This window comes from Anopheles funestus, unplaced genomic scaffold (genome assembly GCF_943734845.2).
Source record: "Anopheles funestus unplaced genomic scaffold, idAnoFuneDA-416_04 scaffold_39_ctg1, whole genome shotgun sequence".
NCBI lineage: Eukaryota > Metazoa > Arthropoda > Insecta > Diptera > Culicidae > Anopheles > Anopheles funestus.
The window spans coordinates 264,257-291,748 of NW_026045297.1; the positions used below are offsets into that span (position 1 = coordinate 264,257).

Here is a 27,492-nt window from a genome sequence, read left to right on the forward strand (position 1 = left end):
AAGGTGTCTTGGCTAATGTGTCTTGGCTAAGGTGTCTTGGCTAAGGTGTCTTGGCTAAGGTGTCTTGGCTAATGTGCTTCGGCTAAGGTGTCTTGGCTAAGGTGTCTTGGCTAAGGTGTCTTGGCTAAGGTGTCTTGGCTAAGGTGTCTTGGCTAAGGTGTCTTGGCTAATGTGTCTTGGCTAAGGTGTCTTGGCTAAGGTGTCTTGGCTAAGGTGTCTTGGCTAATGTGTCTTGGCTAAGGTGTCTCGGCTAAGGTGTCTTGGCTAAGGTGTCTTGGCTAAGTTGTCTTGGCTAAGGTGTCTTGGCTAAGGTGTCTCGGCTAAGGTGTCTTGGCTAAGGTGTCTTGGCTAAGGTGTCTTGGCTAAGGTGTCTTGGCTAATGTGTCTTGGCTAATGTGTCTCGGCTAATGTGTCTTGGCTAATGTGTCTTGGCTAAGGTGTCTTGGCTAAGGTGTCTTGGCTAAGGTGTCTTGGCTAAGGTGTCTTGGCTAATGTGTCTTGGCTAAGGTGTCTTGGCTAAGGTGTCTTGGCTAATGTGTCTCGGCTAAGGTGTCTTGGCTAAGGTGTCTTGGCTAAGGTGTCTTGGCTAAGGTGTCTTGGCTAAGGTGTCTTGGCTAATGTGTCTTGGCTAAGGTGTCTTGGCTAAGGTGTCTTGGCTAAGGTGTCTTGGCTAAGGTGTCTTGGCTAATGTGTCTTGGCTAAGGTGTCTTGGCTAAGGTGTCTTGGCTAAGGTGTCTTGGCTAAGGTGTCTTGGCTAAGGTGTCTTGGCTAATGTGTCTTGGCTAAGGTGTCTTGGCTAAGGTGTCTTGGCTTAGGTGTCTTGGCTAAGGTGTCTTGGCTAAGGTGTCTTGGCTAAGGTGTCTTGGCTAAGGTGTCTTGGCTTATGTGTCTCGGCTAAGGTGTCTTGGCTAAGGTGTCTTGGCTAAGGTGTCTTGGCTAAGGTGTCTTGGCTAATGTGTCTTGGCTAAGGTGTCTTGGCTAAGGTGTCTTGGCTAAGGTGTCTTGGCTAAGGTGTCTTGGCTAAGGTGTCTTGGCTAATGTGTCTCGGCTAAGGTGTCTTGGCTAAAGTGTCTTGGCTAATGTGTCTTGGCTAATGTGTCTTGGCTAATGTGTCTTGGCTACGGTGTCTTGGCTAAGGTGTCTTGGCTAATGTGTCTTGGCTAATGTGTCTTGGCTAATGTGTCTTGGCTAAGGTGTCTCGGCTAAGGTGTCTTGGCTAAGGTGTCTTGGCTAAGGTGTCTTGGCTAAGGTGTCTTGGCTAAGGTGTCTTGGCTAAGGTGTCTTGGCTAAGGTGTCTCGGCTAAGGTGTCTTGGCTAAGGTGTCTTGGCTAAGGTGTCTTGGCTAAGGTGTCTTGGCTAAGGTGTCTTGGCTAAAGTGTCTTGGCTAAGGTGTCTTGGCTAAGGTGTCTTGGCTAAGGTGTCTTGGCTAAGGTGTCTTGGCTAAGGTGTCTTGGCTAATGTGTCTTGGCTAAGGTGTCTTGGCTAAGGTGTCTTGGCTAAGGTGTCTTGGCTAATGTGTCTCGGCTAAGGTGTCTTGGCTAAGGTGTCTTGGCTAAGGTGTCTTGGCTAAGGTGTCTTGGCTAAGGTGTCTTGGCTAATGTGTCTTGGCTAAGGTGTCTTGGCTAAGGTGTCTTGGCTAAGGTGTCTTGGCTAAGGTGTCTTGGCTAATGTGTCTCGGCTAATGTGTCTCGGCTAAGGTGTCTTGGCTAAGGTGTCTTGGCTAAGTTGTCTTGGCTAAGGTGTCTTGGCTAAGGTGTCTCGGCTAAGGTGTCTTGGCTAAGGTGTCTTGGCTAAGGTGTCTTGGCTAAGGTGTCTTGGCTAAGGTGTCTTGGCTAATGTGTCTCGGCTAATGTGTCTTGGCTAAAGTGTCTTGGCTAATGTGTCTCGGCTAAGGTGTCTTGGCTAAGGTGTCTTGGCTAAGGTGTCTTGGCTAAGGTGTCTTGGCTAAGGTGTCTTGGCTAATGTGTCTCGGCTAAGGTGTCTTGGCTAAGGTGTCTTGGCTAAGGTGTCTTGGCTAAGGTGTCTTGGCTAAGGTGTCTTGGCTAAGGTGTCTTGGCTAATGTGTCTCGGCTAATGTGTCTTGGCTAATGTGTCTTGGCTAAGGTGTCTTGGCTAATGTGTCTTGGCTAAGGTGTCTTGGTTAAGGTGTCTTGGCTAATGTGTCTTTTCTAAGGTGTCTTGGCTAAGGTGTCTTGGCTAAGGTGTCTTGGCTAAGGTGTCTTGGCTAAGGTGTCTTGGCTAAGGTGTCTTGGCTAATGTGTCTTGGCTAAGGTGTCTTGGCTAAGGTGTCTTGGCTAATGTGTCTCGGCTAAGGTGTCTTGGCTAAAGTGTCTTGGCTAATGTGTCTCGGCTAAGGTGTCTTGGCTAAGGTGTCTTGGCTAAGGTGTCTTGGCTAACGTGTCTCGGCTAATGTGTCTTGGCTAATGTGTCTTGGCTAAGGTGTCTTGGCTAAGGTGTCTTGGCTAAGGTGTCTTGGCTAATGTGTCTTGGCTAAGGTGTCTTGGCTAAGGTGTCTTGGCTAAGGTGTCTTGGCTAAGGTGTCTTGGCTAAGGTGTCTTGGCTAAGGTGTCTTGGCTAATGTGTCTTGGCTATTGTGTCTTGGCTAAGGTGTCTTGGCTAAGGTGTCTTGGCTAAGGTGTCTTGGCTAATGTGTCTTGGCTAAGGTGTCTTGGCTAAGGTGTCTCGGCTAATGTGTCTCGGCTAAGGTGTCTTGGCTAATGTGTCTTGGCTAAGGTGTCTTGGCTAAGGTGTCTTGGCTAAGGTGTCTTGGCTAAGGTGTCTTGGCTAATGTGTCTCGGCTAATGTGTCTTGGCTAATGTGTCTTGGCTAAGGTGTCTTGGCTAAGGTGTCTTGGCTAAGGTGTCTTGGCTAAGGTGTCTTGGCTAATGTGTCTCGGCTAATGTGTCTTGGCTAATGTGTCTTGGCTAAGGTGTCTTGGCTAAGGTGTCTTGGCTAAGGTGTCTTGGCCAAGGTGTCTTGGCTAAGGTGTCTTGGCTAATGTGTCTTGGCTAATGTGTCTTGGCTAAGGTGTCTTGGCTAAGGTGTCTTGGCTAAGGTGTCTTGGCTAATGTGTCTTGGCTAATGTGTCTTGGCTAAGGTGTCTTGGCTAATGTGTCTCGGCTAAGGTGTCTTGGCTAAGGTGTCTTGGCTAAGGTGTCTTGGCTAAGGTGTCTTGGCTAATGTGTCTTGGCTAAGGTGTCTTGGCTAAGGTGTCTTGGCTAAGGTGTCTTGGCTAATGTGTCTTGGCTAAGGTGTCTTGGCTAAGGTGTCTTGGCTAAGGTGTCTTGGCTAAGGTGTCTTGGCTAATGTGTCTCGGCTAATGTGTCTTGGCTAATGTGTCTTGGCTAAGGTGTCTTGGCTAAGGTGTCTTGGCTAAGGTGTCTTGGCTAAGGTGTCTTGGCTAAGGTGTCTTGGCTAATGTGTCTTGGCTAAGGTGTCTTGGCTAAGGTGTCTTGGCTAAGGTGTCTTGGCTAAGGTGTCTTGGCTAATGTGTCTTGGCTAAGGTGTCTTGGCTAAGGTGTCTTGGCTAAGGTGTCTTGGCTAATGTGTCTCGGCTAAGGTGTCTTGGTTAAGGTGTCTTGGCTAAGGTGTCTTGGCTAAGGTGTCTTGGCTAAGGTGTCTTGGCTAATGTGTCTTGGCTAAGGTGTCTTGGCTAAGGTGTCTTGGCTAAGGTGTCTTGGCTAAGGTGTCTTGGCTAAGGTGTCTTGGCTAATGTGTCTCGGCTAATGTGTCTCGGCTAAGGTGTCTTGGCTAAGGTGTCTTGGCTAAGTTGTCTTGGCTAAGGTGTCTTGGCTAAGGTGTCTCGGCTAAGGTGTCTTGGCTAAGGTGTCTTGGCTAAGGTGTCTTGGCTAAGGTGTCTTGGCTAAGGTGTCTTGGCTAAGGTGTCTTGGCTAATGTGTCTCGGCTAATGTGTCTTGGCTAATGTGTCTTGGCTAAGGTGTCTTGGCTAAGGTGTCTTGGCTAAGGTGTCTTGGCTAAGGTGTCTTGGCTAATGTGTCTTGGCTAAGGTGTCTTGGCTAAGGTGTCTTGGCTAAGGTGTCTTGGCTAAGGTGTCTTGGCTAAGGTGTCTTGGCTAAGGTGTCTTGGCTAAGGTGTCTTGGCTAAGGTGTCTTGGCTAAGGTGTCTTGGCTAAGGTGTCTTGGCTAAGGTGTCTTGGCTAAGGTGTCTTGGCTAAGGTGTCTTGGCTAAGGTGTCTTGGCTAAGGTGTCTTGGCTAATGTGTCTCGGCTAATGTGTCTTGGCTAAGGTGTCTTGGCTAAGGTGTCTTTGCTTAGGTGTCTTGGCTAAGGTGTCTTGGCTAAGGTGTCTTGGCTAAGGTGTCTTGGCTAATGTGTCTCGGCTAAGGTGTCTTGGCTAAGGTGTCTTGGCTAAGGTGTCTTGGCTAAGGTGTCTTGGCTAAGGTGTCTTGGCTAATGTGTCTTGGCTAATGTGTCTTGGCTAAGGTGTCTTGGCTAAGGTGTCTTGGCTAATGTGTCTCGGCTAAGGTGTCTTGGCTAAAGTGTCTTGGCTAATGTGTCTCGGCTAAGGTGTCTTGGCTAAGGTGTCTTGGCTAAGGTGTCTTGGCTAAGGTGTCTTGGCTAAGGTGTCTTGGCTAGTGTGTCTCAGCTAAGGTGTCTTGGCTAAGGTGTCTTGGCTAAGGTGTCTTGGCTAAGGTGTCTTGGCTAAGGTGTCTTGGCTAAAGTGTCTTGGCTAAGGTGTCTTGGCTAAGGTGTCTTGGCTAAGGTGTCTTGGCTAAATTGTCTTGGCTAAGGTGTCTTGGCTAATGTGTCTCGGCTAAGGTGTCTGGGCTAAGGTGTCTTGGCTAAGGTGTCTTGGCTAAGGTGTCTTGGCTAAGGTGTCTTGGCTAAGGTGTCTTGGCTAATGTGTCTTGGCTAAGGTGTCTTGGCTAAGGTGTCTTGGCTAAGGTGTCTTGGCTAATGTGTCTCGGCTAAGGTGTCTTGGCTAAGGTGTCTTGGCTAATGTGTCTCGGCTAAGGTGTCTTGGCTAAGGTGTCTTGGCTAATGTGTCTTGGCTAAGGTGTCTTGGCTAAGGTGTCTTGGCTAAGGTGTCTTGGCTAAGGTGTCTTGGCTAAGGTGTCTTGGCTAATGTGTCTTGGCTAAGGTGTCTTGGCTAAGGTGTCTTGGCTAAGGTGTCTTGGCTAAGGTGTCTTGGCTAATGTGTCTTGGCTAAGGTGTCTTGGCTAAGGTGTCTTGGCTAAGGTGTCTTGGCTAAGGTGTCTTGGCTAAGGTGTCTTTGCTTAGGTGTCTTGGCTAAGGTGTCTTGGCTAAGGTGTCTTGGCTAAGGTGTCTTGGCTAATGTGTCTCGGCTAAGGTGTCTTGGCTAAGGTGTCTTGGCTAATGTGTCTTGGCTAAGGTGTCTTGGCTAATGTGTCTCGGCTAAGGTGTCTTGGCTAATGTGTCTTGGCTAATGTGTCTCGGCTAAGGTGTCTTGGCTAAGGTGTCTTGGCTAATGTGTCTTGGCTAAGGTGTCTTGGCTAAGGTGTCTTGGCTAAGGTGTCTTGGCTAAGGTGTCTTGGCTAAGGTGTCTTGGCTAAGGTGTCTTGGCTAAGGTGTCTTGGCTAAGGTGTCTTGGCTAAGGTGTCTTGGCTAATGTGTCTCGGCTAAGGTGTCTTGGCTAAGGTGTCTTGGCTAAGGTGTCTTGGCTAAGGTGTCTTGGCTAAGGTGTCTTGGCTAAGGTGTCTTGGCTAAGGTGTCTTGGCTAATGTGTCTCGGCTAATGTGTCTTGGCTAATGTGTCTTGGCTAAGGTGGCTTGGCTAAGGTGTCTTGGCTAAGGTGTCTTGGCTAAGGTGTCTTGGCTAATGTGTCTTGGCTAAGGTGTCTTGGCTAAGGTGTCTTGGCTAAGGTGTCTTGGCTAAGGTGTCTTGGCTAAGGTGTCTTGGCTAATGTGTCTCGGCTAATGTGTCTTGGCTAATGTGTCTTGGCTAAGGTGTCTTGGCTAAGGTGTCTTGGCTAAGGTGTCTTGGCTAAGGAGTCTTGGCTAAGGTGTCTTGGCTAATGTGTCTTGGCTAAGGTGTCTTGGCTAAGGTGTCTTGGCTAAGGTGTCTTGGCTAATGTGTCTTGGCTAAGGTGTCTTGGCTAAGGTGTCTTGGCTAAGGTGTCTTGGCTAATGTGTCTCGGCTAAGGTGTCTTGGCTAAGGTGTCTTGGCTAAGGTGTCTTGGCTAAGGTGTCTTGGCTAATGTGTCTTGGCTAAGGTGTCTTGGCTAAGGTGTCTTGGCTAAGGTGTCTTGGCTAAGGTGTCTTGGCTAATGTGTCTCGGCTAAGGTGTCTTGGCTAAGGTGTCTTGGCTAAGTTGTCTTGGCTAAGGTGTCTTGGCTAAGGTGTCTCGGCTAAGGTGTCTTGGCTAATGTGTCTCGGCTAAGGTGTCTTGGCTAAGGTGTCTTGGCTAAGGTGTCTTGGCTAAGGTGTCTTGGCTAATGTGTCTTGGCTAAGGTGTCTTGGCTAAGGTGTCTTGGCTAAGGTGTCTTGGCTAATGTGTCTTGGCTAAGGTGTCTTGGCTAAGGTGTCTTGGCTCAGGTGTCTTGGCTAAGGTGTCTTGGCTAAGGTGTCTTGGCTAAGGTGTCTTGGCTAATGTGTCTTGGCTAAGGTGTCTTGGCTAAGGTGTCTTGGCTAAGGTGTCTTGGCTAATGTGTCTTGGCTAAGGTGTCTTGGCTAAGGTGTCTTGGCTAAGGTGTCTTGGCTAATGTGTCTCGGCTAAGGTGTCTTGGCTAAGGTGTCTTGGCTAAGGTGTCTTGGCTAAGGTGTCTTGGCTAAGGTGTCTTGGCTAAGGTGTCTTGGCTAAAGTGTCTTGGCTAAGGTGTCTTGGCTAAGGTGTCTTGGCTAAGGTGTCTTGGCTAAGGTGTCTTGGCTAATGTGTCTCGGCTAAGGTGTCTCGGCTAAGGTGTCTTGGCTAAGGTGTCTTGGCTAAGGTGTCTTGGCTAAGGTGTCTTGGCTAATGTGTCTCGGCTAAGGTGTCTCGGCTAAGGTGTCTTGGTTAAGGTGTCTTGGCTAAGTTGTCTTGGCTAAGGTGTCTTGGCTAATGTGTCTCGGCTAATGTGTCTTGGCTAATGTGTCTTGGCTAAGGTGTCTTGGCTAAGGTGTCTTGGCTAAAGTGTCTTGGCTAAGGTGTCTTGGCTAATGTGTCTTGGCTAATGTGTCTTGGCTAAGGTGTCTTGGCTAAGGTGTCTTGGCTAATGTGTCTTGGCTAAGGTGTCTTGGCTAAGGTGTCTTGGCTAAGGTGTCTTGGCTAATGTGTCTCGGCTAAGGTGTCTTGGCTAAGGTGTCTTGGCTAAGGTGTCTTGGCTAAGGTGTCTTGGCTAAGGTGTCTTGGCTAATGTGTCTTGGCTAAGGTGTCTTGGCTAAGGTGTCTTGGCTAAGGTGTCTTGGCTAATGTGTCTTGGCTAAGGTGTCTTGGCTAAGGTGTCTTGGCTAAGGTGTCTTGGCTAAGGTGTCTTGGTAAGGTGTCTTGGCTAAGGTGTCTTGGCTAAGGTGTCTTGGCTAAGGTGTCTTGGCTAAGGTGTCTTGGCTAAGGTGTCTTGGCTAATGTGTCTTGGCTAAGGTGTCTTGGCTAAGGTGTCTTGGCTAAGGTGTCTTGGCTAAGGTGTCTTGGCTAATGTGTCTCGGCTAAGGTGTCTTGGCTAAGGTGTCTTGGCTAAGGTGTCTTTTCTAAGGTGTCTTGGCTAAGGTGTCTTGGCTAAGGTGTCTTGGCTAAGGTGTCTTGGCTAAGGTGTCTTGGCTAATGTGTCTCGGCTAATGTGTCTTGGCTAAGGTGTCTTGGCTAAGGTGTCTTGGCTTAGGTGTCTTGGCTAAGGTGTCTTGGCTAAGGTGTCTTGGCTAAGGTGTCTTGGCTAAGGTGTCTTGGCTAATGTGTCTCGGCTAAGGTGTCTTGGCTAAGGTGTCTTGGCTAAGGTGTCTTGGCTAAGGTGTCTTGGCTAAGGTGCCTTGGCTAATGTGTCTTGGCTAAGGTGTCTTGGCTAAGGTGTCTTGGCTAAGGTGTCTTGGCTAATGTGTCTTGGCTAAGGTGTCTTGGCTAATGTGTCTCGGCTAAGGTGTCTTGGCTAAAGTGTCTTGGCTAAGGTGTCTCGGCTAAGGTGTCTTGGCTAAGGTGTCTTGGCTAAGGTGTCTTGGCTAAGGTGTCTTGGCTAAGGTGTCTTGGCTAGTGTGTCTCGGCTAAGGTGTCTTGGCTAAGGTGTCTTGGCTAAGGTGTCTTGGCTAAGGTGTCTTGGCTAAGGTGTCTTGGCTAAAGTGTCTTGGCTAAGGTGTCTTGGCTAAGGTGTCTTGGCTAAGGTGTCTTGGCTAAATTGTCTTGGCTAAGGTGTCTTGGCTAAGGTGTCTCGGCTAAGGTGTCTGGGCTAAGGTGTCTTGGCTAAGGTGTCTTGGCTAAGGTGTCTTGGCTAAGGTGTCTTGGCTAATGTGTCTCGGCTAATGTGTCTTGGCTAAGGTGTCTTGGCTAAGGTGTCTTGGCTTAGGTGTCTTGGCTAAGGTGTCTTGGCTAAGGTGTCTTGGCTAAGGTGTCTTGGCTAAGGTGTCTTGGCTAATGTGTCTCGGCTAAGGTGTCTTGGCTAAGGTGTCTTGGCTAAGGTGTCTTGGCTAAGGTGTCTTGGCTAAGGTGTCTTGGCTAAGGTGCCTTGGCTAATGTGTCTTGGCTAAGGTGTCTTGGCTAAGGTGTCTTGGCTAAGGTGTCTTGGCTAATGTGTCTTGGCTAAGGTGTCTTGGCTAATGTGTCTCGGCTAAGGTGTCTTGGCTAAAGTGTCTTGGCTAAGGTGTCTCGGCTAAGGTGTCTTGGCTAAGGTGTCTTGGCTAAGGTGTCTTGGCTAAGGTGTCTTGGCTAAGGTGTCTTGGCTAGTGTGTCTCGGCTAAGGTGTCTTGGCTAAGGTGTCTTGGCTAAGGTGTCTTGGCTAAGGTGTCTTGGCTAAGGTGTCTTGGCTAAAGTGTCTTGGCTAAGGTGTCTTGGCTAAGGTGTCTTGGCTAAGGTGTCTTGGCTAAATTGTCTTGGCTAAGGTGTCTTGGCTAATGTGTCTCGGCTAAGGTGTCTGGGCTAAGGTGTCTTGGCTAAGGTGTCTTGGCTAAGGTGTCTTGGCTAATGTGTCTTGGCTAAGGTGTCTTGGCTAAGGTGTCTTGGCTAAGGTGTCTTGGCTAAGGTGTCTTGGCTAATGTGTCTCGGCTAATGTGTCACGGCTAAGGTGTCTTGGCTAAGGTGTCTTGGCTAAGTTGTCTTGGCTAAGGTGTCTTGGCTAAGGTGTCTCGGCTAAGGTGTCTTGGCTAAGGTGTCTTGGCTAAGGTGTCTTGGCTAAGGTGTCTTGGCTAATGTGTCTCGGCTAATGTGTCTTGGCTAATGTGTCTTGGCTAAGGTGTCTTGGCTAAGGTGTCTTGGCTAAGGTGTCTTGGCTAAGGTGTCTTGGCTAAGGTGTCTTGGCTAATGTGTCTTGGCTAAGGTGTCTTGGCTAAGGTGTCTTGGCTAAGGTGTCTTGGCTAAGGTGTCTTGGCTAAGGTGTCTTGGCTAAGGTGTCTTGGCTAAGGTGTCTTGGCTGAGGTGTCTTGGCTAATGTGTCTCGGCTAATGTGTCTTGGCTAATGTGTCTTGGCTAAGGTGTCTTGGCTAAGGTGTCTTGGCTAAGGTGTCTTGGCTAAGGTGTCTTGGCTAAGGTGTCTTGGCTAAGGTGTCTTGGCTAAGGTGTCTTGGCTAAGGTGTCTTGGCTAAGGTGTCTTGGCTAAGGTGTCTTGGCTAAGGTGTCTTGGCTAAGGTGTCTTGGCTAATGTGTCTTGGCTAAGGTGTCTTGGCTAAGGTGTCTTGGCTAAGGTGTCTTGGCTAATGTGTCTCGGCTAAGGTGTCTTGGCTAAGGTGTCTTGGCTAAGGTGTCTTGGCTAAGGTGTCTTGGCTAAGGTGTCTTGGCTAAGGTGTCTTGGCTAATGTGTCTTGGCTAAGGTGTCTTGGCTAAGGTGTCTTGGCTAAGGTGTCTTGGCTAAGGTGTCTTGGCTAATGTGTCTCGGCTAATGTGTCTCGGCTAAGGTGTCTTGGCTAAGGTGTCTTGGCTAAGTTGTCTTGGCTAAGGTGTCTTGGCTAAGGTGTCTCGGCTAAGGTGTCTTGGCTAATGTGTCTCGGCTAAGGTGTCTTGGCTAAGGTGTCTTGGCTAAGGTGTCTTGGCTAAGGTGTCTTGGCTAATGTGTCTCGGCTAATGTGTCTTGGCTAATGTGTCTTGGCTAAGGTGTCTTGGCTAAGGTGTCTTGGCTAAGGTGTCTTGGCTAAGGTGTCTTGGCTAATGTGTCTTGGCTAAGGTGTCTTGGCTAAGGTGTCTTGGCTAAGGTGTCTTGGCTAAGGTGTCTTGGCTAATGTGTCTTGGCTAAGGTGTCTTGGCTAAGGTGTCTTGGCTAAGGTGTCTTGGCTAATGTGTCTCGGCTAAGGTGTCTTGGCTAAGGTGTCTTGGCTAAGGTGTCTTGGCTAAGGTGTCTTGGCTAAGGTGTCTTGGCTAATGTGTCTTGGCTAAGGTGTCTTGGCTAATGTGTCTTGGCTAAGGTGTCTTGGCTAATGTGTCTCGGCTAAGGTGTCTTGGCTAAGGTGTCTTGGCTAAGGTGTCTTGGCTAAGGTGTCTTGGCTAAGGTGTCTTGGCTAAGGTGTCTTGGCTAAGGTGTCTTGGCTAAGGTGTCTTGGCTAATGTGTCTCGGCTAATGTGTCTTGGCTAAGGTGTCTTGGCTAATGTGTCTTGGCTAAGGTGTCTTGGCTAAGGTGTCTTGGCTAAGGTGTCTTGGCTAATGTGTCTTGGCTAAGGTGTCTTGGCTAATGTGTCTTGGCTAAGGTGTCTTGGCTAAGGTGTCTTGGCTAAGGTGTCTTGGCTAAGGTGTCTTGGCTAATGTGTCTCGGCTAAGGTGTCTTGGCTAAGGTGTCTTGGCTAAGGTGTCTTGGCTAAGGTGTCTTGGCTAAGGTGTCTTGGCTAAGGTGTCTTGGCTAAGGTGTCTTGGCTAAGGTGTCTTGGCTTATGTGTCTCGGCTAAGGTGTCTTGGCTAAAGTGTCTTGGCTAATGTGTCTCGGCTAAGGTGTCTTGGCTAAGGTGTCTTGGCTAAGGTGTCTTGGCTAAGGTGTCTTGGCTAAGGTGTCTTGGCTAAGGTGTCTTGGCTAAGGTGTCTTGGCTAGTGTGTCTCGGCTAAGGTGTCTTGGCTAAGGTGTCTTGGCTAAGGTGTCTTGGCTAAGGTGTCTTGGCTAAAGTGTCTTGGCTAAGGTGTCTTGGCTAAGGTGTCTTGGCTAAGGTGTCTTGGCTAAGGTGTCTTGGCTAAGGTGTCTTGGCTAATGTGTCTCGGCTAAGGTGTCTGGGCTAAGGTGTCTTGGCTAAAGTGTCTTGGCTAAGGTGTCTTGGCTAATGTGTCTTGGCTAAGGTGTCTTGGCTAAGGTGTCTTGGCTAAGGTGTCTTGGCTAAGGTGTCTTGGCTAAGGTGTCTTGGCTAAGGTGTCTTGGCTAAGTTGTCTTGGCTAAGGTGTCTTGGCTAATGTGTCTCGGCTAAGGTGTCTTGGCTTAGGTGTCTTGGCTAAGGTGTCTTGGCTAAGGTGTCTTGGCTAAGGTGTCTTGGCTAATGTGTCTTGGCTAATGTGTCTCGGCTAAAGTGTCTAGGCTAAGGTGTCTTGGCTAAGGTGTCTTGGCTAAGGTGTCTTGGCTAAGGTGTCTTGGCTAAGGTGTCTTGGCTAAGGTGTCTTGGCTAATGTGTCTCGGCTAAGGTGTCTTGGCTAAGGTGTCTTGGCTAAGGTGTCTTGGCTAAGGTGTCTTGGCTAATGTGTCTTGGCTAAGGTGTCTTGGCTAAGGTGTCTTGGCTAAGGTGTCTTGGCTAAGGTGTCTTGGCTAAGGTGTCTTGGCTAAGGTGTCTTGGCTAATGTGTCTTGGCTAAGGTGTCTTGGCTAAGGTGTCTTGGCTAATGTGTCTCGGCTAAGGTGTCTTGGCTAAGGTGTCTTGGCTAAGGTGTCTTGGCTAATGTGTCTTGGCTAAGGTGTCTTGGCTAAGGTGTCTTGGCTAAGGTGTCTTGGCTAATGTGTCTTGGCTAAGGTGTCTTGGCTAAGGTGTCTTGGCTAAGGTGTCTTGGCTAATGTGTCTCGGCTAAGGTGTCTTGGCTAAGGTGTCTTGGCTAAGGTGTCTTGGCTAAGGTGTCTTGGCTAAGGTGTCTTGGCTAAGGTGTCTTGGCTAATGTGTCTTGGCTAAGGTGTCTTGGCTAAGGTGTCTTGGCTAAGGTGTCTTGGCTAATGTGTCTCGGCTAATGTGTCTCGGCTAAGGTGTCTTGGCTAAGGTGTCTTGGCTAAGTTGTCTTGGCTAAGGTGTCTTGGCTAAGGTGTCTCGGCTAAGGTGTCTGGGCTAAGGTGTCTTGGCTAAAGTGTCTTGGCTAAGGTGTCTTGGCTAATGTGTCTTGGCTAAGGTGTCTTGGCTAAGGTGTCTTGGCTAAGGTGTCTTGGCTAAGGTGTCTTGGCTAAGGTGTCTTGGCTAAGGTGTCTTGGCTAAGTTGTCTTGGCTAAGGTGTCTTGGCTAATGTGTCTCGGCTAAGGTGTCTTGGCTTAGGTGTCTTGGCTAAGGTGTCTTGGCTAAGGTGTCTTGGCTAAGGTGTCTTGGCTAATGTGTCTTGGCTAATGTGTCTCGGCTAAAGTGTCTAGGCTAAGGTGTCTTGGCTAAGGTGTCTTGGCTAAGGTGTCTTGGCTAAGGTGTCTTGGCTAAGGTGTCTTGGCTAAGGTGTCTTGGCTAATGTGTCTCGGCTAAGGTGTCTTGGCTAAGGTGTCTTGGCTAAGGTGTCTTGGCTAAGGTGTCTTGGCTAATGTGTCTTGGCTAAGGTGTCTTGGCTAAGGTGTCTTGGCTAAGGTGTCTTGGCTAAGGTGTCTTGGCTAAGGTGTCTTGGCTAAGGTGTCTTGGCTAATGTGTCTTGGCTAAGGTGTCTTGGCTAAGGTGTCTTGGCTAATGTGTCTCGGCTAAGGTGTCTTGGCTAAGGTGTCTTGGCTAAGGTGTCTTGGCTAATGTGTCTTGGCTAAGGTGTCTTGGCTAAGGTGTCTTGGCTAAGGTGTCTTGGCTAATGTGTCTTGGCTAAGGTGTCTTGGCTAAGGTGTCTTGGCTAAGGTGTCTTGGCTAATGTGTCTCGGCTAAGGTGTCTTGGCTAAGGTGTCTTGGCTAAGGTGTCTTGGCTAAGGTGTCTTGGCTAAGGTGTCTTGGCTAAGGTGTCTTGGCTAAGGTGTCTTGGCTAAGGTGTCTTGGCTAAGGTGTCTTGGCTAAGGTGTCTTGGCTAATGTGTCTTGGCTAAGGTGTCTTGGCTAAGGTGTCTTGGCTAAGGTGTCTTGGCTAATGTGTCTTGGCTAAGGTGTCTTGGCTAAGGTGTCTTGGCTAAGGTGTCTTGGCTAATGTGTCTCGGCTAAGGTGTCTTGGCTAAGGTGTCTTGGCTAAGGTGTCTTGGCTAAGGTGTCTTGGCTAAGGTGTCTTGGCTAAGGTGTCTTGGCTAATGTGTCTTGGCTAAGGTGTCTTGGCTAAGGTGTCTTGGCTAAGGTGTCTTGGCTAATGTGTCTCGGCTAATGTGTCTCGGCTAAGGTGTCTTGGCTAAGGTGTCTTGGCTAAGTTGTCTTGGCTAAGGTGTCTTGGCTAAGGTGTCTCGGCTAAGGTGTCTTGGCTAAGGTGTCTTGGCTAAGGTGTCTTGGCTAAGGTGTCTTGGCTAAGGTGTCTTGGCTAATGGGTCTCGGCTAATGTGTCTTGGCTAATGTGTCTTGGCTAATGTGTCTTGGCTAATGTGTCTTGGCTAAGGTGTCTTGGCTAAGGTGTCTTGGCTAATGTGTCTCGGCTAAGGTGTCTGGGCTAAGGTGTCTTGGCTAAGGTGTCTTGGCTAAGGTGTCTTGGCTAAGGTGTCTTGGCTAAGGTGTCTTGGCTAAGGTGTCTTGGCTAAGGTGTCTTGGCTAATGTGTCTTGGCTAAGGTGTCTTGGCTAAGGTGTCTTGGCTAAGGTGTCTTGGCTAATGTGTCTTGGCTAAGGTGTCTTGGCTAAGGTGTCTTGGCTAAGGTGTCTTGGCTAAGGTGTCTTGGCTAAGGTGTCTTGGCTAATGTGTCTCGGCTAAGGTGTCTTGGCTAAGGTGTCTTGGCTAAGGTGTCTTGGCTAAGGTGTCTTGGCTAAGGTGTCTTGGCTAAGGTGTCTTGGCTAAGGTGTCTTGGCTAAGGTGTCTTGGCTAATGTGTCTCGGCTAATGTGTCTTGGCTAAGGTGTCTTGGCTAATGTGTCTTGGCTAAGGTGTCTTGGCTAAGGTGTCTTGGCTAAGGTGTCTTGGCTAATGTGTCTTGGCTAAGGTGTCTTGGCTTAGGTGTCTTGGCTAAGGTGTCTTGGCTAAGGTGTCTTGGCTAAGGTGTCTTGGCTAAGGTGTCTTGGCTAATGTGTCTCGGCTAAGGTGTCTTGGCTAATGTGTCTCGGCGAAGGTGTCTTGGCTAATGTGTCTTGGCTAAGGTGTCTTGGCTAAGGTGTCTTGGCTAATGTGTCTCGGCTAAGGTGTCTTGGCTAATGTGTCTTGGCTAAGGTGTCTTGGCTAAGGTGTCTTGGCTAAGGTGTCTTGGCTAAGGTGTCTTGGCTAAGGTGTCTTGGCTAAGGTGTCTTGGCTAAGGTGTCTTGGCTAAGGTGTATTGGCTAATGTGTCTTGGCTAATGTGTCTTGGCTAAGGTGTCTTGGCTAAGGTGTCTTGGCTAAGGTGTCTTGGCTAATGTGTCTTGGCTAAGGTGTCTTGGCTTAGGTGTCTTGGCTAAGGTGTCTTGGCTAAGGTGTCTTGGCTAAGGTGTCTTGGCTAAAGTGTCTTGGCTAATGTGTCTCGGCTAAGGTGTCTTGGCTAATGTGTCTTGGCTAAGGTGTCTTGGCTAATGTGTCTCGGCTAAGGTGTCTTGGCTAAAGTGTCTTGGCTAAGGTGTCTTGGCTAAGGTGTCTTGGCTAAGGTGTCTTGGCTAAGGTGTCTTGGCTAATGTGTCTTGGCTAAGGTGTCTTGGCTAAGGTGTCTTGGCTAAGGTGTCTTGGCTAAGGTGTCTTGGCTAAGGTGTCTTGGCTAATGTGTCTCGGCTAAGGTGTCTTGGCTTAAGTGTCTTGGCTAAGGTGTCTCGGCTAAGGTGTCTTGGCTAAGGTGTCTTGGCTAAGGTGTCTTGGCTAAGGTGTCTTGGCTAAGGTGTCTTGGCTAATGGGTCTCGGCTAATGTGTCTTGGCTAATGTGTCTTGGCTAATGTGTCTTGGCTAATGTGTCTTGGCTAAGGTGTCTTGGCTAAGGTGTCTTGGCTAATGTGTCTCGGCTAAGGTGTCTGGGCTAAGGTGTCTTGGCTAATGTGTCTCGGCTAATGTGTCTTGGCTAATGTGTCTTGGCTAATGTGTCTTGGCTAAGGTGTCTTGGCTAAGGTGTCTTGGTTAATGTGTCTCGGCTAAGGTGTCTTGGCTAATGTGTCTTGGCTAAGGTGTCTTGGCTAAGGTGTCTTGGCTAAGGTGTCTTGGCTAAGGTGTCTTGGCTAAGGTGTCTTGGCTAAGGTGTCTTGGCTAATGTGTCTTGGCTAATGTGTCTTGGCTAAGGTGTCTTGGCTAAGGTGTCTTGGCTAAGGTGTCTTGGCTAATGTGTCTTGGCTAAGGTGTCTTGGCTTAGGTGTCTTGGCTAATGTGTCTTGGCTAAGGTGTCTTGGCTAAGGTGTCTTGGCTAATGTGTCTTGGCTAAGGTGTCTTGGCTAAGGTGTCTTGGCTAAGGTGTCTTGGCTAAGATGTCTTGGCTAAGGTGTCTTGGCTAAGGTGTCTTGGCTAATGTGTCTCGGCTAAGGTGTCTTGGCTAAAGTGTCTTGGCTAAGGTGTCTTGGCTAATGTGTCTTGGCTAAGGTGTCTTGGCTAAGGTGTCTTGGCTAAGGTGTCTTGGCTAAGGTGTCTTGGCTAAGGTGTCTTGGCTAATGTGTCTTGGCTAAGGTGTCTTGGCTAAGGTGTCTTGGCTAATGTGTCTTGGCTAATGTGTCTTGGCTAAGGTGTCTTGGCTAAGGTGTCTTGGCTAATGTGTCTTGGCTAAGGTGTCTTGGCTAAGGTGTCTTGGCTAAGGTGTCTTGGCTAAGGTGTCTTGGCTAAGGTGTCTTGGCTAAGGTGTCTTGGCTAATGTGTCTTGGCTAAGGTGTCTTGGCTAAGGTGTCTTGGCTAAGGTGTCTTGGCTAATGTGTCTTGGCTAAGGTGTCTTGGCTAAGGTGTCTTGGCTAAGGTGTCTTGGCTAAGGTGTCTTGGCTAAGGTGTCTTGGCTAAGGTGTTTTGGCTAAGGTGTCTTGGCTAATGTGTCTCGGCTAAGGTGTCTTGGCTAAGGTGTCTTGGCTAAGGTGTCTTGGCTAATGTGTCTTGGCTAAGGTGTCTTGGCTAAGGTGTCTTGGCTAAGGTGTCTTGGCTAAGGTGTCTTGGCTAAGGTGTCTTGGCTAAGGTGTCTTGGCTAAGGTGTCTTGGCTAAGGTGTCTTGGCTAATGTGTCTCGGCTAATGTGTCTTGGCTAAGGTGTCTTGGCTAAGGTGTCTTGGCTAAGGTGTCTTGGCTAAGGTGTCTTGGCTAATGTGTCTCGGCTAAGGTGTCTTGGCTAAGGTGTCTTGGCTAAGGTGTCTTGGCTAAGGTGTCTTGGCTAAGGTGTCTTGGCTAATGTGTCTCGGCTAATGTGTCTTGGCTAAGGTGTCTTGGCTAATGTGTCTTGGCTAAGGTGTCTTGGCTAAGGTGTCTTGGCTAATGTGTCTTGGCTAAGGTGTCTTGGCTTAGGTGTCTTGGCTAAGGTGTCTTGGCTAAGGTGTCTTGGCTAAGGTGTCTTGGCTAAGGTGTCTTGGCTAAGGTGTCTTGGCTAATGTGTCTCGGCTAATGTGTCTTGGCTAATGTGTCTTGGCTAATGTGTCTTGGCTAAGGTGTCTTGGCTAAGGTGTCTTGGCTAATGTGTCTCGGCTAAGGTGTCTTGGCTAATGTGTCTTGGCTAAGGTGGCTTGGCTAAGGTGTCTTGGCTAAGGTGTCTTGGCTAAGGTGTCTTGGCTAAGGTGTCTTGGCTAAGGTGTCTTGGCTAAGGTGTCTTGGCTAATGTGTCTTGGCTAATGTGTCTTGGCTAAGGTGTCTTGGCTAAGGTGTCTTGGCTAATGTGTCTCGGCTAAGGTGTCTTGGCTAATGTGTCTTGGCTAAGGTGTCTTGGCTAAGGTGTCTTGGCTAAGGTGTCTTGGCTAAGGTGTCTTGGCTAAGGTGTCTTGGCTAATGTGTCTTGGCTAAGGTGTCTTGGCTCATGTGTCTCGGCTAATGTGTCTTGGCTAAGGTGTCTTGGCTAAGGTGTCTTGGCTAAGGTGTCTTGGCTAAGGTGTCTTGGCTAATGTGTCTTGGCTAATGTGTCTTGGCTAAGGTGTCTTGGCTAAGGTGTCTTGGCTAATGTGTCTCGACTAATGTGTCTTGGCTAAGGTGTCTTGGCTAAGGTGTCTTGGCTAAGGTGTCTTGGCTAAGGTGTCTTGGCTAAGGTGTCCTGGCTAAGGTGTCTTGGCTAAGGTGTCTTGGCTAATGTGTCTTGGCTAATGTGTCTTGGCTAATGTGTCTTGGCTAAGGTGTCTTGGCTAATGTGTCTCGGCTAATGTGTCTTGGCTAATGTGTCTTGGCTAATGTGTCTCGGCTAAGGTGTCTTGGCTAAAGTGTCTTGGCTAAGGTGTCTTGGCTAAGGTGTCTTGGCTAAGGTGTCTTGGCTAAGGTGTCTTGGCTAATGTGTCTTGGCTAAGGTGTCTTGGCTAAGGTGTCTTGGCTAAGGTGTCTTGGCTAATGTGTCTTGGCTAAGGTGTCTTGGCTAAGGTGTCTTGGCTAAGGTGTCTTGGCTAAGGTGTCTTGGCTAAGGTGTCTTGGCTAAGGTGTCTTGGCTAATGTGTCTCGGCTAAGGTGTCTTGGCTAAGGTGTCTTGGCTAAGGTGTCTTGGCTAAGGTGTCTTGGCTAATGTGTCTTGGCTAAGGTGTCTTGGCTAAAGTGTCTTGGCTAATGTGTCTCGGCTAAGGTGTCTTGGCTAATGTGTCTTGGCTAAGGTGTCTTGGCTAATGTGTCTTGGCTAAGGTGTCTAGGCTAAAGTGTCTTGGCTAAGGTGTCTTGGCTAAGGTGTCTTGGCTAAGGTGTCTTGGCTAAGGTGTCTTGGCTAATGTGTCTTGGCTAAGGTGTCTTGGCTAAGGTGTCTTGGCTAAGGTGTCTTGGCAAAGGTGTCTTGGCTAAGGTGTCTTGGCTAAGGTGTCTTGGCTAAGGTGTCTTGGCTAAGATGTCTCGGCTAATGTGTCTTGGCTAAGGTGTCTTGGCTAAGGTGTCTTGGCTAAGGTGTCTAGGCTAAGGTGTCTTGGCTAATGTGTCTCGGCTAAGGTGTCTTGGCTAAGGTGTCTTGGCTAAGGTGTCTTGGCTAAGGTGTCTTGGCTAAGGTGTCTTGGCTAAGGTGTCTTGGCTAAGGTGTCTTGGCTAATGTGTCTTGGCTAAGGTGTCTTGGCTAAGGTGTTTTGGCTAATGTGTCTTGGCTAAGGTGTCTTGGCTAAGGTGTCTTGGCTAATGTGTCTTGGCTAAGGTGTCTTGGCTTAGGTGTCTTGGCTAAGGTGTCTTGGCTAATGTGTCTTGGCTAAGGTGTCTTGGCTAAGGTGTCTTGGCTAAGGTGTCTTGGCTAATGTGTCTCGGCTAATGTGTCTTGGCTAATGTGTCTTGGCTAATGTGTCTTGGCTAAGGTGTCTTGGCTAAGGTGTCTTGGCTAATGTGTCTCGGCTAAGGTGTCTTGGCTAATGTGTCTTGGCTAAGGTGTCTTGGCTAAGGTGTCTTGGCTAAGGTGTCTTGGCTAAGGTGTCTTGGCTAATGTGTCTTGGCTAAGGTGTCTTGGCTTAGGTGTCTTGGCTAAGGTGTCTTGGCTAAGGTGTCTTGGCTAAGGTGTCTTTGCTAAAGTGTCTTGGCTAATGTGTCTCGGCTAAGGTGTCTTGGCTAATGTGTCTTGGCTAAGGTGTCTTGGCTAATGTGTCTCGGCTAAGGTGTCTTGGCTAAAGTGTCTTGGCTAAGGTGTCTTGGCTAAGGTGTCTTGGCTAATGTGTCTTGGCTAAGGTGTCTTGGCTAAGGTGTCTTGGCTAAGGTGTCTTGGCTAAGGTGTCTTGGCTAATGTGTCTCGGCTAAGGTGTCTTGGCTAAGGTGTCTTGGCTAATGTGTCTCGGCTAAAGTGTCTTGGCTAAGGTGTCTTGGCTAAGGTGTCTTGGCTAAGGTGTCTTGGCTAAGGTGTCTTGGCTAAGGTGTCTTGGCTAAGGTGTCTTGGCTAATGTGTCTCGGCTAAGGTGTCTTGGCTAAGGTGTCTTGGCTAAGGTGTCTTGGCTAAGGTGTCTTGGCTAAGGTGTCTTGGCTAAGGTGTCTTGGCTAAGGTGTCTTGGCTAAGGTGTCTTGGCTAAGGTGTCTTGGCTAATGTGTCTTGGCTAAGGTGTCTTGGCTAAGGTATCTTGGCTAATGTGTCTCGGCTAATGTGTCTCGGCTAAGGTGTCTTGGCTAAGGTGTCTTGGCTAAGTTGTCTTGGCTAAGGTGTCTTGGCTAAGGTGTCTCGGCTAAGGTGTCTTGGCTAAGGTGTCTTGGCTAAGGTGTCTTGGCTAAGGTGTCTTGGCTAATGTGTCTCGGCTAAGGTGTCTTGGCTAAGGTGTCTTGGCTAAGGTGTCTTGGCTTAGGTGTCTTGGCTAAGGTGTCTTGGCTAAGGTGTCTTGGCTAAGGTGTCTTGGCTAAGGTGTCTTGGCTAAGGTGTCTTGGCTAAGGTGTCTCGGCTAAGGTGTCTTGGCTAAGGTGTCTTGGCTAATGTGTCTTGGCTAAGGTGTCTTGGCTAAGGTGTCTTGGCTAAGGTGTCTTGGCTAAGGTGTCTTGGCTAAGGTGTCTTGGCTAATGTGTCTTGGCTAAGGTGTCTTGGCTAAGGTGTCTTGGCTAAGGTGTCTTGGCTAATGTGTCTCGGCTAATGTGTCTCGGCTAAGGTGTCTTGGCTATGGTGTCTTGGCTAAGTTGTCTTGGCTAAGGTGTCTTGGCTAATGTGTCTTGGCTAAGGTGTCTTGGCTAAGGTGTCTTGGCTAAGGTGTCTTGGCTAATGTGTCTTGGCTAATGTGTCTTGGCTAAGGTGTCTTGGCTAATGTGTCTCGGCTAATGTGTCTTGGCTAATGTGTCTTGGCTAATGTGTCTCGGCTAAGGTGTCTTGGCTAAAGTGTCTTGGCTAAGGTGTCTTGGCTAAGGTGTCTTGGCTAAGGTGTCTTGGCTAAGGTGTCTTGGCTAATGTGTCTTGGCTAAGGTGTCTTGGCTAAGGTGTCTTGGCTAAGGTGTCTTGGCTGAGTTGTCTTGGCTAAGCTGTCTTGGCTAATGTGTCTTGGCTAAGGTGTCTTGGCTAAGGTGTCTTGGCTAAGGTGTCTTGGCTAAGGTGTCTTGGCTAATGTGTCTCGGCTAAGGTGTCTCGGCTAATGTGTCTTGGCTAAGGTGTCTTGGCTAAGGTGTCTTGGCTAAGGTGTCTTGGCTAAGGTGTCTTGGCTAAGGTGTCTTGGCTAAGGTGTCTTGGCTAATGTGTCTTGGCTAAGGTGTCTTGGCTAAGGTGTCTTGGCTAAGGTGTCTTGGCTAATGTGTCTTGGCTAAGGTGTCTTGGCTAAAGTGTCTTGGCTAATGTGTCTCGGCTAAGGTGTCTTGGCTAATGTGTCTTGGCTAAGGTGTCTTGGCTAATGTGTCTCGGCTAAGGTGTCTTGGCTAAAGTGTCTTGGCTAAGGTGTCTTGGCTAAGGTGTCTTGGCTAAGGTGTCTTGGCTAAGGTGTCTTTGCTAATGTGTCTTGGCTAAGGTGTCTTGGCTAAGGTGTCTTGGCTAAGGTGTCTTGGCTAAGGTGTCTTGGCTAAGGTGTCTTGGCTAAGGTGTCTTGGCTAAGGTGTCTCGGCTAATGTGTCTTGGCTAAGGTGTCTTGGCTAAGGTGTCTTGGCTAAGGTGTCTAGGCTAAGGTGTCTTGGCTAAGGTGTCTCGGCTAAGGTGTCTTGGCTAAGGTGTCTTGGCTAAGGTGTCTTGGCTAAGGTGTCTTGGCTAAGGTGTCTTGGCTAAGGTGTCTTGGCTAAGGTGTCTTGGCTAATGTGTCTTGGCTAAGGTGTCTTGGCTAAGGTGTCTTGCTAATGTGTCTTGGCTAAGGTGTCTTGGCTTAGGTGTCTTGGCTAAGGTGTCTTGGCTAAGGTGTCTTGGCTAAGGTGTCTTGGCTAAGGTGTCTTGGCTAAGGTGTCTTGGCTAAGGTGTCTTGGCTAATGTGTCTCGGCTAATGTGTCTTGGCTAATGTGTCTTGGCTAATGTGTCTTGGCTAAGGTGTCTTGGCTAAGGTGTCTTGGCTAATGTGTCTCGGCTAAGGTGTCTTGGCTAATGTGTCTTGGCTAAGGTGTCTTGACTAAGGTGTCTTGGCTAAGGTGTCTTGGCTAAGGTGTCTTGGCTAAGGTGTCTTGGCTAATGTGTCTTGGCTAATGTGTCTTGGCTAAGGTGTCTTGGCTAAGGTGTCTTGGCTAAGGTGTCTTGGCTAATGTGTCTTGGCTAAGGTGTCTTGGCTTAGGTGTCTTGGCTAAGGTGTCTTGGCTAAGGTGTCTTGGCTAAGGTGTCTTTGCTAAAGTGTCTTGGCTAATGTGTCTCGGCTAAGGTGTCTTGGCTAATGTGTCTTGGCTAAGGTGTCTTGGCTAATGTGTCTCGGCTAAGGTGTCTTGGCTAAAGTGTCTTGGCTAAGGTGTCTTGGCTAAGGTGTCTTGGCTAAGGTGTCTTGGCTAATGTGTCTTGGCTAAGGTGTCTTGGCTAAGGTGTCTTGGCTAAGGTGTCTTGGCTAAGGTGTCTTGGCTAATGTGTCTTGGCTAAGGTGTCTTGGCTAAGGTGTCTTGGCTAAGGTGTCTTGGCTATGGTGTCTTGGCTAATGTGTCTTGGCTAATGTGTCTTGGCTAAGGTGTCTTGGCTAAGGTGTCTTGGCTAAGGTGTCTTGGCTAAGGTGTCTTGGCTAATGTGTCTTGGCTAAGGTGTCTTGGCTAAGGTGTCTTGGCTAAGGTGTCTTGGCTAAGGTGTCTTGGCTAATGTGTCTCGGCTAATGTGTCTCGGCTAAGGTGTCTTGGCTAAGGTGTCTTGGCTAAGGTGTCTTGGCTAAGGTGTCTTGGCTAATGTGTCTCGGCTAAGGTGTCTTGGCTAAGGTGTCTTGGCTAAGGTGTCTTGGCTAAGGTGTCTTGGCTAATGTGTCTCGGCTAATGTGTCTTGGCTAAAGTGTCTTGGCTAATGTGTCTCGGCTAAGGTGTCTTGGCTAAGGTGTCTTGGCTAAGGTGTCTTGGCTAAGGTGTCTTGGCTAAGGTGTCTTGGCTAAAGTGTCTTGGCTAAGGTGTCTTGGCTAAGGTGTCTTGGCTAAGGTGTCTTGGCTAATGTGTCTTGGCTAAGGTGTCTTAGCTAAGGTGTCTTGGCTAAGGTGTCTCGGCTAAGGTGTCTTGGCTAAGGTGTCTTGGCTAATGTGTCTTGGCTAATGTGTCTTGGCTAAGGTGTCTTGGCTAAGGTGTCTTGGCTAAGGTGTCTTGGCTAAGGTGTCTTGGCTAATGTGTCTTGGCTAAGGTGTCTTGGCTAAGGTGTCTTGGCTAAGGTGTCTTGGCTAATGTGTCTCGGCTAATGTGTCTCGGCTAAGGTGTCTTGGCTATGGTGTCTTGGCTAAGTTGTCTTGGCTAAGGTGTCTTGGCTAATGTGTCTTGGCTAAGGTGTCTTGGCTAAGGTGTCTTGGCTAAGGTGTCTTGGCTAATGTGTCTTGGCTAATGTGTCTTGGCTAAGGTGTCTTGGCTAATGTGTCTCGGCTAATGTGTCTTGGCTAATGTGTCTTGGCTAATGTGTCTCGGCTAAGGTGTCTTGGCTAAAGTGTCTTGGCTAAGGTGTCTTGGCTAAGGTGTCTTGGCTAAGGTGTCTTGGCTAAGGTGTCTTGGCTAATGTGTCTTGGCTAATGTGTCTTGGCTAAGGTGTCTTGGCTAAGGTGTCTTGGCTAATGTGTCTTGGCTAAGGTGTCTTGGCTAAGGTGTCTTGGCTAAGGTGTCTTGGCTAAGGTGTCTTGGCTAATGTGTCTTGGCTAAGGTGTCTTGGCTAAGGTGTCTTGGCTAAGGTGTCTTGGCTAATGTGTCTTGGCTAAGGTGTCTTGGCTAAGGTGTCTTGGCTAAGGTGTCTTGGCTAAGGTGTCTTGGCTAAGGTGTCTTGGCTAATGTGTCTCGGCTAAGGTGTCTTGGCTAAGGTGTCTTGGCTAAGGTGTCTTGGCTAAGGTGTCTTGGCTAATGTGTCTTGGCTAAGGTGTCTTGGCTAAAGTGTCTTGGCTAATGTGTCTCGGCTAAGGTGTCTTGGCTAATGTGTCTTGGCTAAGGTGTCTTGGCTAATGTGTCTCGGCTAAGGTGTCTTGGCTAAAGTGTCTTGGCTAAGGTGTCTTGGCTAAGGTGTCTTGGCTAAGGTGTCTTGGCTAATGTGTCTTGGCTAAGGTGTCTTGGCTAAGGTGTCTTGGCTAAGGTGTCTTGGCTAAGGTGTCTTGGCTAAGGTGTCTTGGCTAAGGTGTCTCGGCTAAGGTGTCTTGGCTAATGTGTCTCGGCTAAGGTGTCTTGGCTAAGGTGTCTTGGCTAATGTGTCTCGGCTAAAGTGTCTTGGCTAATGTGTCTCGGCTAAGGTGTCTTGGCTAAGGTGTCTTGGCTAAGGTGTCTTGGCTAATGTGTCTTGGCTAAGGTGTCTTGGCTAAGGTGTCTTGGCTAAGGTGTCTTGGCTAATGTGTCTCGGCTAAGGTGTCTCGGCTAAGGTGTCTTGGCTAAAGTGTCTTGGCTATGGTGTCTTGGCTAAGTTGTCTTGGATAAGGTGTCTTGGCTAATGTGTCTTGGCTAAGGTGTCTTGGCTAAGGTGTCTTGGCTAAGGTGTCTTTGCTAATGTGTCTTGGCTAATGTGTCTTGGCTAAGGTGTCTTGGCTAATGTGTCTCGGCTAATGTGTCTTGGCTAAGGTGTCTTGGCTAAGGTGTCTTGGCTAAGGTGTCTTGGCTAAGGTGTCTTGGCTAAGGTGTCTTGGCTAAGGTGTCTTGGCTAAGGTGTCTTGGCTAAGGTGTCTTGGCTAAGTTGTCTTGGCTAAGGTGTCTTGGCTAAGGTGTCTCGGCTAAGGTGTCTTGGCTAAGGTGTCTTGGCTAAGGTGTCTTGGCTAAGGTGTCTTGGCTAATGTGTCTCGGCTAAGGTGTCTTGGCTAAGGTGTCTTGGCTAAGGTGTCTTGGCTAAGGTGTCTTGGCTAATGTGTCTCGGCTAATGTGTCTTGGCTAAAGTGTCTTGGCTAATGTGTCTCGGCTAAGGTGTCTTGGCTAAGGTGTCTTGGCTAAGGTGTCTTGGCTAAGGTGTCTTGGCTAAGGTGTCTTGGCTAAAGTGTCTTGGCTAAGGTGTCTTGGCTAAGGTGTCTTGGCTAAGGTGTCTTGGCTAATGTGTCTTGGCTAAGGTGTCTTGGCTAAGGTGTCTTGGCTAAGGTGTCTCGGCTAAGGTGTCTTGGCTAAGGTGTCTTGGCTAATGTGTCTTGGCTAATGTGTCTTGGCTAAGGTGTCTTGGCTAAGGTGTCTTGGCTAAGGTGTCTTGGCTAAGGTGTCTTGGCTAAGGTGTCTTGGCTAAGGTGTCTTGGCTAATGTGTCTCGGCTAATGTGTCTCGGCTAAGGTGTCTTGGCTATGGTGTCTTGGCTAAGTTGTCTTGGCTAAGGTGTCTTGGCTAATGTGTCTTGGCTAAGGTGTCTTGGCTAAGGTGTCTTGGCTAAGGTGTCTTGGCTAATGTGTCTTGGCTAATGTGTCTTGGCTAAGGTGTCTTGGCTAATGTGTCTTGGCTAAGGTGTCTTGGCTAAGGTGTCTTGGCTAAGGTGTCTTGGCTAAGGTGTCTTGGCTAATGTGTCTTGGCTAAGGTGTCTTGGCTAAGGTGTCTTGGCTAAGGTGTCTTGGCTAATGTGTCTTGGCTAAGGTGTCTTGGCTAAGGTGTCTTGGCTAAGGTGTCTTGGCTAAGGTGTCTTGGCTAATGTGTCTTGGCTAATGTGTCTTGGCTAAGGTGTCTTGGCTAAGGTGTCTTGGCTAAGGTGTCTTGGCTAATGTGTCTTGGCTAAGGTGTCTTGGCTAAGGTGTCTTGGCTAAGGTGTCTTGGCTAAGGTGTCTTGGCTAAGGTGTCTTGGCTAAGGTGTCTCGGCTAAGGTGTCTTGGCTAAGGTGTCTTGGCTAAGGTGTCTTGGCTAATGTGTCTTGGCTAAGGTGTCTTGGCTAAAGTGTCTTGGCTAATGTGCCTCGGCTAAGGTGTCTTGGCTAATGTGTCTTGGCTAAGGTGTCTTGGCTAATGTGTCTCGGCTAAGGTGTCTTGGCTAAAGTGTCTTGGCTAAGGTGTCTTGGCTAAGGTGTCTTGGCTAAGGTGTCTTGGCTAATGTGTCTTGGCTAAGGTGTCTTGGCTAAGGTGTCTTGGCTAAGGTGTCTTGGCTAAGGTGTCTTGGCTAAGGTGTCTTGGCTAAGGTGTCTTGGCTAAGGTGTCTTGGCTAAGGTGTCTCGGCTAAGGTGTCTTGGCTAATGTGTCTCGGCTAAGGTGTCTTGGCTAAGGTGTCTTGGCTAATGTGTCTCGGCTAAAGTGTCTTGGCTAATGTGTCTTGGCTAAGGTGTCTTGGCTAAGGTGTCTTGGCTAAGGTGTCTTGGCTAAGGTGTCTTGGCTAAGGTGTCTTGGCTAAGGTGTCTTGGCTAAGGTGTCTTGGCTAATGTGTCTCGGCTAAGGTGTCTTGGCTAAGGTGTCTTGGCTAATGTGTCTCGGCTAAGGTGTCTTGGCTAAGGTGTCTTGGCTAATGTGTCTCGGCTAAAGTGTCTTGGCTAAGGTGTCTTGGCTAAGGTGTCTTGGCTAAGGTGTCTTGGCTAAGGTGTCTTGGCTAAGGTGTCTTGGCTAAGGTGTCTTGGCTAAGGTGTCTTGGCTAATGTGTCTCGGCTAAGGTGTCTTGGCTAAGGTGTCTTGGCTAAGGTGTCTTGGCTAAGGTGTCTTGGCTAAGGTGTCTTGGCTAAGGTGTCTTGGCTAAGGTGTCTTGGCTAAGGTGTCTTGGCTAAGGTGTCTTGGCTAATGTGTCTTGGCTAAGGTGTCTTGGCTAAGGTGTCTTGGCTAAGGTGTCTTGGCTAATGTGTCTCGGCTAAGGTGTCTTGGCTAAGGTGTCTTGGCTAAGGTGTCTTGGCTAAGGTGTCTTGGCTAAGGTGTCTTGGCTAATGTGTCTTGGCTATGGTGTCTTGGCTAATGTGTCTTGGCTAAGGTGTCTTGGCTAATGTGTCTTTGCTAAGGTGTCTTGGCTAAGGTGTCTTGGCTAAGGTGTCTTGGCTAAGGTGTCTTGGCTAATGTGTCTTGGCTAATGTGTCTTGGCTAAGGTGTCTTGGCTGAGGTGTCTTGGCTAAGGTGTCTTGGCTAATGTGTCTCGGCTAATGTGTCTCGGCTAAGGTGTCTTGGCTAATGTGTCTTGGCTAATGTGTCTTGGCTAAGGTGTCTTGGCTGAGGTGTCTTGGCTAAGGTGTCTTGGCTAATGTGTCTCGGCTAATGTGTCTCGGCTAAGGTGTCTTGGCTAAGGTGTCTTGGCTAAGTTGTCTTGGCTAAGGTGTCTTGGCTAAGGTGTCTCGGCTAAGGTGTCTTGGCTAAGGTGTCTTGGCTAAGGTGTCTTGGCTAAGGTGTCTTGGCTAATGTGTCTCGGCTAATGTGTCTTGGCTAAAGTGTCTTGGCTAATGTGTCTCGGCTAAGGTGTCTTGGCTAAGGTGTCTTGGCTAAGGTGTCTTGGCTAAGGTGTCTTGGCTAAGGTGTCTTGGCTAAGGTGTCTTGGCTAAGGTGTCTTGGCTAATGTGTCTTGGCTAAGGTGTCTTGGCTAAGGTGTCTTGGCTAAGGTGTCTCGGCTAAGGTGTCTTGGCTAAGGTGTCTTGGCTAATGTGTCTTGGCTAATGTGTCTTGGCTAAGGTGTCTTGGCTAAGGTGTCTTGGCTAAGGTGTCTTGGCTAAGGTGTCTTGGCTAATGTGTCTTGGCTAAGGTGTCTTGGCTAAGGTGTCTCGGCTAAGGTGTCTTGGCTAAGGTGTCTTGGCTAAGGTGTCTTGGCTAATGTGTCTCGGCTAATGTGTCTCGGCTAAGGTGTCTTGGCTAAGGTGTCTTGGCTAAGTTGTCTTGGCTAAGGTGTCTTGGCTAAGGTGTCTCGGCTAAGGTGTCTTGGCTAAGGTGTCTTGGCTAAGGTGTCTTGGCTAAGGTGTCTTGGCTAATGTGTCTCGGCTAATGTGTCTTGGCTAAAGTGTCTTGGCTAATGTGTCTCGGCTAAGGTGTCTTGGCTAAGGTGTCTTGGCTAAGGTGTCTTGGCTAAGGTGTCTTGGCTAATGTGTCTTGGCTAATGTGTCTTGGCTAAGGTGTCTTGGCTAAGGTGTCTTGGTTAAGGTGTCTTGGCTAAGGTGTCTTGGCTAGTGTGTCTCGGCTAAGGTGTCTTGGCTAAGGTGTCTTGGCTAAGGTGTCTTGGCTAAGGTGTCTTGGCTAAGGTGTCTTGGCTAAGGTGTCTTGGCTAAGGTGTCTTGGCTAAGGTGTCTTGGCTAATGTGTCTTGG

General features: G+C 48.8%; 3 long non-coding RNA genes across 3 annotated transcripts in view; all 3 read left to right on the plus strand.

The window, feature by feature from the left end:
• LOC125774326 (uncharacterized) overlaps positions 1-10,970 on the plus strand; it is a 38,007-nt gene extending 27,037 nt beyond the window's left edge. Inside the window, exons 8-9 of the long non-coding RNA XR_007420801.1 lie at positions 3,028-4,231; positions 10,909-10,970. This is a non-coding gene — a long non-coding RNA (uncharacterized LOC125774326). The remainder of the gene's footprint in view (positions 1-3,027; positions 4,232-10,908) is intronic.
• Positions 10,971-13,740: 2,770 nt separating this feature from the next.
• LOC125774328 (uncharacterized) lies at positions 13,741-17,885 on the plus strand. Its single transcript, XR_007420803.1, has 4 exons — positions 13,741-13,778; positions 14,283-14,604; positions 16,201-16,424; positions 16,929-17,885. It is a non-coding gene; the product is annotated as an uncharacterized LOC125774328 (long non-coding RNA).
• A 14-nt stretch (positions 17,886-17,899) lies between these two features.
• On the plus strand, positions 17,900-26,450 carry LOC125774331 (uncharacterized). The gene is made up of 3 exons (XR_007420806.1): positions 17,900-18,258; positions 22,122-22,191; positions 25,202-26,450. It is a non-coding gene; the product is annotated as an uncharacterized LOC125774331 (long non-coding RNA).
• The last annotated feature ends 1,042 nt before the right edge of the window (positions 26,451-27,492 follow it).